Here is a 6,261-nt window from a genome sequence, read left to right on the forward strand (position 1 = left end):
GACGCCTGCAATTATTTGCATTTTTGTTACTAATTGCTCCTGCCATTGGTGCAACCAACCACTTTTGGGTGCAATTACCCCCTTGTGGGAGCAATTACATAGGAAAACAGTTCTGCACGTGCAGCTAATTGTGACAAAACAAAAGGAGGCTGGGGAGGACAATTTGGCTCATCAAGTTGTAACTCCAACCTCAAACACGTGCCAGCAACAAAAAGGCGGAACAGAAGGACAGGGTAGTAACACCTACTCGGGGCTGTAGGCTGGAGCAGTCCTTCCTCTGTTTACCATATTTGTAGAAGATTAGATTGTGGACTTATTTAATTAGAAAAGAACAACTCATTTTGGCCACTCATTGGCGTAATGCTGAAGTGGGTTCTAGATACCAAATCAAGCTGGAGCCCTGTAATCACCCAGACTCTCAGAGAATGCCAGATTCTAACGAAATCCATTTTTTTTTTAAACAAAGAACACTGACACATCCATCCCACTGAATTATAACATACACACAGGTCTCCCTCCCCTGTCTCTCCTAAACATGCCAACATAACGGTTTCAGCCTTAGGATGGGGAATGATGGTTTAGTGAGCTGACACACGAGGTCTGATGTCTGATTGCCACGGGCAGCGGCCCAAGTTGGCACAAATATTAAGGATTTTACACAAACAAGATCTTAGGGTTTCCAGGCAGCCCACGCAATGGACAATCATCATATTGTATCTCATTGCCTGACTCAAATCGGGGAATGATTCATTTCATAAGAAATGAAAAAAGGCTGCGCATCGAGGTCCACCCTCAACCTGCCTCTACTTCAGTCAAATTCACGCACACGCGCGCATGCGCGCACACCCTACCGCCCCCTTAGCTATTTTCTCAGGGGAGGCAGTTAAGCGCAGAGGGTCTGGAGTCTGACTGCCTCATTTCATCCTCTGCAAAATGAAGCCCACAGTAGCCCTGCCTCACAGCGTGGTGACAGTGACTAAAAGAGCCAATAAATGGAAACAGCGTCCAACATGCCACAGGTGCTATTTGTATCATCACTGACGATATTTCACTGCAAATATTTATTTCCAAATCTGTCTCCTCTCTGAATTGGTAAGAAAACTTACCCCAAACTTCAGATGACCCTAGAGGCTTTCGAGGCATCCTCCAGCATCATTTCACACGCAGGCCTAAGGGGATATTAACTTCCTTTGACTTGCTACTTTCTATCGATTAGAGGCCAGATTCTGGAAAAGTTAGATGTTAATTTGTAGAGGATTGATACAGTGCAAAATGATTTTTAGCCAGTAAAGAGGCAAACCGTTTCTCTTAAATCAAAAAATAGACACAAAGGTTAAGGTTTTTAGGTTCCTGTAGGACATGAACCAGTTTTATTCTGAGCTTGGCGATTTCTTTCGTTGACTAAATTTATCCGTTTTTCCCATCTTCTTTTAAACCAGTTTTGCCATTTTGCTGATCCCCTTACTAACGAATTAAATAAATCTTTGAGGGGCACCTGTGTGGCTCAGTCGTTAAGCCTCTGACTTCGGCTCAGGTCATGATCTCACGGTATGTGGGTTCGAGGCCCGCTTTGGGCTCTGTGCTGACAGCTCAGAGCCTGGAGCCTGCTTCGGATTCTGTGTCTCCCTCTCTCTCTGCCCCTCACTTGCTCTCAATCTGTCTCTCTTTCTCAAAAATAAAGATTTTAAATTTTTTTAAATAAATAAATCTTTGACACAGACTCACTGTATATTTTTCTGAGATCATGTTTTTACCTTTTAAAAAAGAATTTTTAATTTTTTTTTTTTTTTTTTTTTGCCAGAATCCAGGAACTCCTTGCAGACAGGACTCTATCTCAGTGACCTCCATGCCCCAGTTCTATGTTTCTCCCTCTAATGTGCATCTGAATCAGCTGAGGATTCAGTGGGTCAGGGGAAGAGCCTGAAATGTGGAATTTCTAGCAGATGCTGCTGGCCTCAGGCCTGAGCACAATGCCTAGACTTGGTAAATGCAGATGCTTGGAAAACGTTTGTGTGTAAGCATCCACCTGTGGGGGCGATGCCATGCCTTACTCCTCGGGCCACCTGCCTCAACAGCTGTCCTTTAGTTTCACAACTTAAACACGTAACACAGAGGATCTCACGTGCATGGGGGCACAATTAGTAAAGCTTGCTTATCACAGGGACCCGGTTAGAAGAGAGGGTAATGAGAGTGTGAGGAGAGATGGCAGAGGGTTCACCATTAACAGAAGAACACAATCGGTTAGGATGTTAAGACTAAGCCACCTGTGATGGTAAGGGACCTTCCTGCCCCTGCAGATGCCCCATCGCAGGACTCTCAGTGAGGGAGCGACATCAGCAGCATCACCCCCACCTCATTCCCCAAAGCCAGGTGGATCCCCTCTTAGGCTTCAGAGAAGTGAACCATGGCTGGCCTCACAAACACCGTGGGGCCTCTGCACCAAGGCAGTGGACTTAGTGTCCCACTCCTGTTGTCTTGGGGCACCCCCCCTTCACATGTCTCCATGTACATACAATTAACATCAGTAACCTCTCCACTATTAGAAAAAATAATAATAATCAGGAGCTTGCATATGAATCTAGGAGGCATTATGAGTGTCTACCACAGTGATTCTCCACTCTGGCAGCCCATTAGAACTGGAAGCTTGAGGGGCACCTGGGTGGCTCAGTCCATTAAGCGTCCGACTTTGGCTCAGGTCATGATCTCACGGCTGGCGGATTCGAGCCCCCGCTGGGCTCTGTGCTGACAGCTCAGAGCCTGGAGCCTGCTTCGGATTCTGTGTCTCTCCCTCTCTGTCCCTCCCATGCTCGCTCTTTCTCTCTCTCTCTCAAAAATAAACACTAAAAAGAAATTAAAAGAACTGGGAGCTTGAGTGAAAACGTATGCCCAGTGTCACCTCCAGAGAGTGTGCTGTAATCAGTCCGGGAGGGGACCTGAGTATCGATCACACGAGGTCTGTAGGGAAAATGGCCACATCAGCTGCACCGTCCAAAGAAACTGGGACGTTGTTGCTTATCAATTCCTTCCCTCAGGCCAGCAACACATTAGGTTGAAGTGTCTCTAGCCATCTTAGGAGAATTGCAAATTTTCAAAGAAAGTAGCTTTAATTCTTTGTAGTTTATAATGTGACTGTGTTAAAGCTGCTTTTGAGGGAAAAGTACTAGATTCTAGAAAAGCTCCAGTGTGGGCAACACGTGAGGCCTGGCCGTGAGGGGCGCCTTCCCCAGGCACCTGAAAATATGGGGAATAATGTTTCAACTGAGGCTGAAACTAATAAAATCCACATATAATGGATGTGATTAAGCAGCCATGAAATTGTAAACATGTGATTATGAAGTTTTCTTTGGTATCGTTGGTAAAATACTTATTGAAAAAATAAAATATTTCCAAAATAAAAGAAGTTACTTTGAAAAGAGTGATGTGAGGTAAGAACACAAAGTCTCTCATTTCTATGCCCTCTCTCACTCCCCATCCCTGCTTCTTGTCCTTCACCAGGAGCCACACTGCTGGCCCGGAAAGGAATGAAGGAGTATTCAACCTGAAAGTTGGTCCGAGTTAGTACCTCTGTTAATGAGGAAGATGCTTTTGGATAACACCTATTCTTATTCCGAGAAATAGAACTAATGCTATGGAAAGTGTCATTAAGTACCAACAAAAATAATGTCAAACATACGTACCTATTTGGAAAGGCTGGAGAAGAAAAGGAGGAGAAGAACAGAAGAATAGCTAAAATACAGAAGACAAATGTAAACAAGCAGGGACAAATAGTGGCTTGGTACTGTGTGCCAGGTACTGTAGATGTATTATTTTAAACAATTCTCAAATGAGCCCAACGAGGTGGGGTCATTACTGACATCTCTCGAACAAGGTCTCTTTTCTGTAGCGGCAGCTGAATCAAGATCTTTCCCCACTCAGGCAATTTAGATCATTTCCAATTTTGGTGTCAGGAAGAGGAGGGCACACTGGGTGCCCAAATGCTGGATGTTCCTGGGGAAGGAGAGGACCAGGGGTACATCATGGAAGTGGAGCCCCAAGAAGCAAGGAAGCTGGGCCCTGAGTGAGCGCAGGAAAAACCGACGAAAGGCCAGGGACACCCACACTGTGTGAGGAAGCAAGAAACAAACATTTACTCATTCATTCACTTATTCATTCATTCATCCATTCATTCAGAAACCACTTACAGAGATTTGCTATGTGCCAGGCACTATTCTAAAGGCTTTGTAAATATTAGCTCGTTTGATACACAAAACAACATGGCCCTCATTCTACAGATGAGGAAACTGTCACCCAAACAAGTGTGAAGCTACTGATTAGGAGTTTTATTTATGGCGGCAGTTAGGTAACCCTAATGAACGTAGAGTCACTATGTAGATATTTTCTATTCAAACTTAAAGGACTAACTTTGTCAAGAAGTTGACAAAGCCCAGAATAGTGACTTAAAAACATTAGAAGTGAGGTCCAAAAGACATCTCCCATTCTGCTGTGTCTCAGCTCAGAACATTTATGACAAGGATGAGTTCATTCAGATGGTGTGGAGGAGTACAATACGTGGACTGCTAATGATCTTTTTGAAGGTATCTACGTAGCTTTATTTATGAAATCTCTTGTGAAAGTCACCGTCTTTTCAGCAAAATGAATAAGTTGATCCCTGGGATGCTGGTGCCTGCGTGTTCTCATCTGTCGGATGAAAGACAGGGACTAATGAGCTTGGAAGAGTACCTTCCAGAATCAACATTAAGTGTCAACGTTCAACTTCCTGCGTGGAGGCCGTCTCAACACAGGAACTTTAATTTAAACTGAGAGCAATTGCTTTTCATAAACAGCTCACAGACTCATGGCCGAATCCAAGCCTCTGATCCCGGCCTCAGCTCAGAGCATGGAGAAGACATGAAGGGTCTGTGTAAGAACGGGAGCGTAGGTACTGATTCCCCCTAAGGTAAAAAGATTGTAAACTACACTTTAAGTTGGCTGTTGTTGTTTAAAGATCACACGTGCTGTATGATTTTACAAAAAATAAAGAGAAGTAACACAGTGAATAAGTAAGTGAGCCATTTTCCTTGGCTGCAAGGCTGCAGCACCGCTGTCTCCTATTTCTAAGAGAAAACATATCAGATCAACCGAGACCGTTTGACTTCCTCTCCCTTCCATCATTTCCTGCTGCCTTTTGTTCTCTGCCCTTTTATTCCTCCTCATTAGAGCCTCTGGCTCTCTAATTTTGCAGTTCCATCATTTGACACTGAGTTCACCTTTCCTTTTGACAGGACCTGCTGCTTTCTATTTTCCCTTCCCACTCTGCAAAGATAAAATCTCATTTCTCAATGAAAACTGAGACTCAGATACAAAGTATACTCAGGAATTGGCTGAACTGGCAAAGAAAAAAAGAAAATTATTGAATGAGCCAGATAGGTGACCCTAGCCCAAACCCAGCTTTAAATCTGGCATAACTATTATCCTCTTTCAAATGCAAAACGGAACCAAAATCACTACTTTGTGAAGGTTTTGTGAAACGTAATCGAGCACTGCGGTGGGGCGGGTGAATGGTGATATCTACAATGAGAATCGATGCGAACAAACTGCGCAGTCACCAGACTGAACCTAAACCAAACTGGAACAGACTTGGGTGCAGCTAGAATCTCAAACCCAAGCATAACATTTTAAGGTTCTGCTCCATGTAGGGCTAAAGCAGCAACTACTAGGAATTTTACTAAGTACACTTAGTAGACTCTGAAAATAAACAGCTTTGAGAATTTGGTTTTACCCTTCAGATTAGTGGGCTCTTATTTAGGCTTCAAGCTAAAGTTGGTTGGTTACCCAATCTTCCAATATTTCTCTCCCTCCTCCCCCTCCCCTTCCCTTCTTCTCCCTCTCCCTCTCTATCCCCCCACTCTTTCCCTCAGTCCTTGCCCCTTCCTCTTTGCCTCTCTTCCTCCCAGGTCCTCTCCCTCTCCCCTCTTCGTCTTTCGACCTTTGACTAGGGGATGTGTGCGGCAGGGATGACCTCCAAGTCTTAGCCTTCTTACAATTACTTCCTTAAGGGAACCAATCCATTTTCATGAATCCAGCTCCTTATCCCTATGATTTCTACCCTTTCCCCGAAATTCCAGGTCTACAGGACACAGTCACATGGATGTTGTTGTAGCTTGTCCCCAAGAAAGTTGCATCACATCCTTCCCTTGTTGAAAGGCACAGCCTGTCCCTTCACCCCCTTGAATCTGAGGGGCCTGTGACTGCTTTGACTAAGAGAACAGAGTGGATGGAGTG

Source organism: Panthera leo, chromosome C2 (assembly GCF_018350215.1).
Source record: "Panthera leo isolate Ple1 chromosome C2, P.leo_Ple1_pat1.1, whole genome shotgun sequence".
Taxonomy (NCBI): domain Eukaryota; kingdom Metazoa; phylum Chordata; class Mammalia; order Carnivora; family Felidae; genus Panthera; species Panthera leo.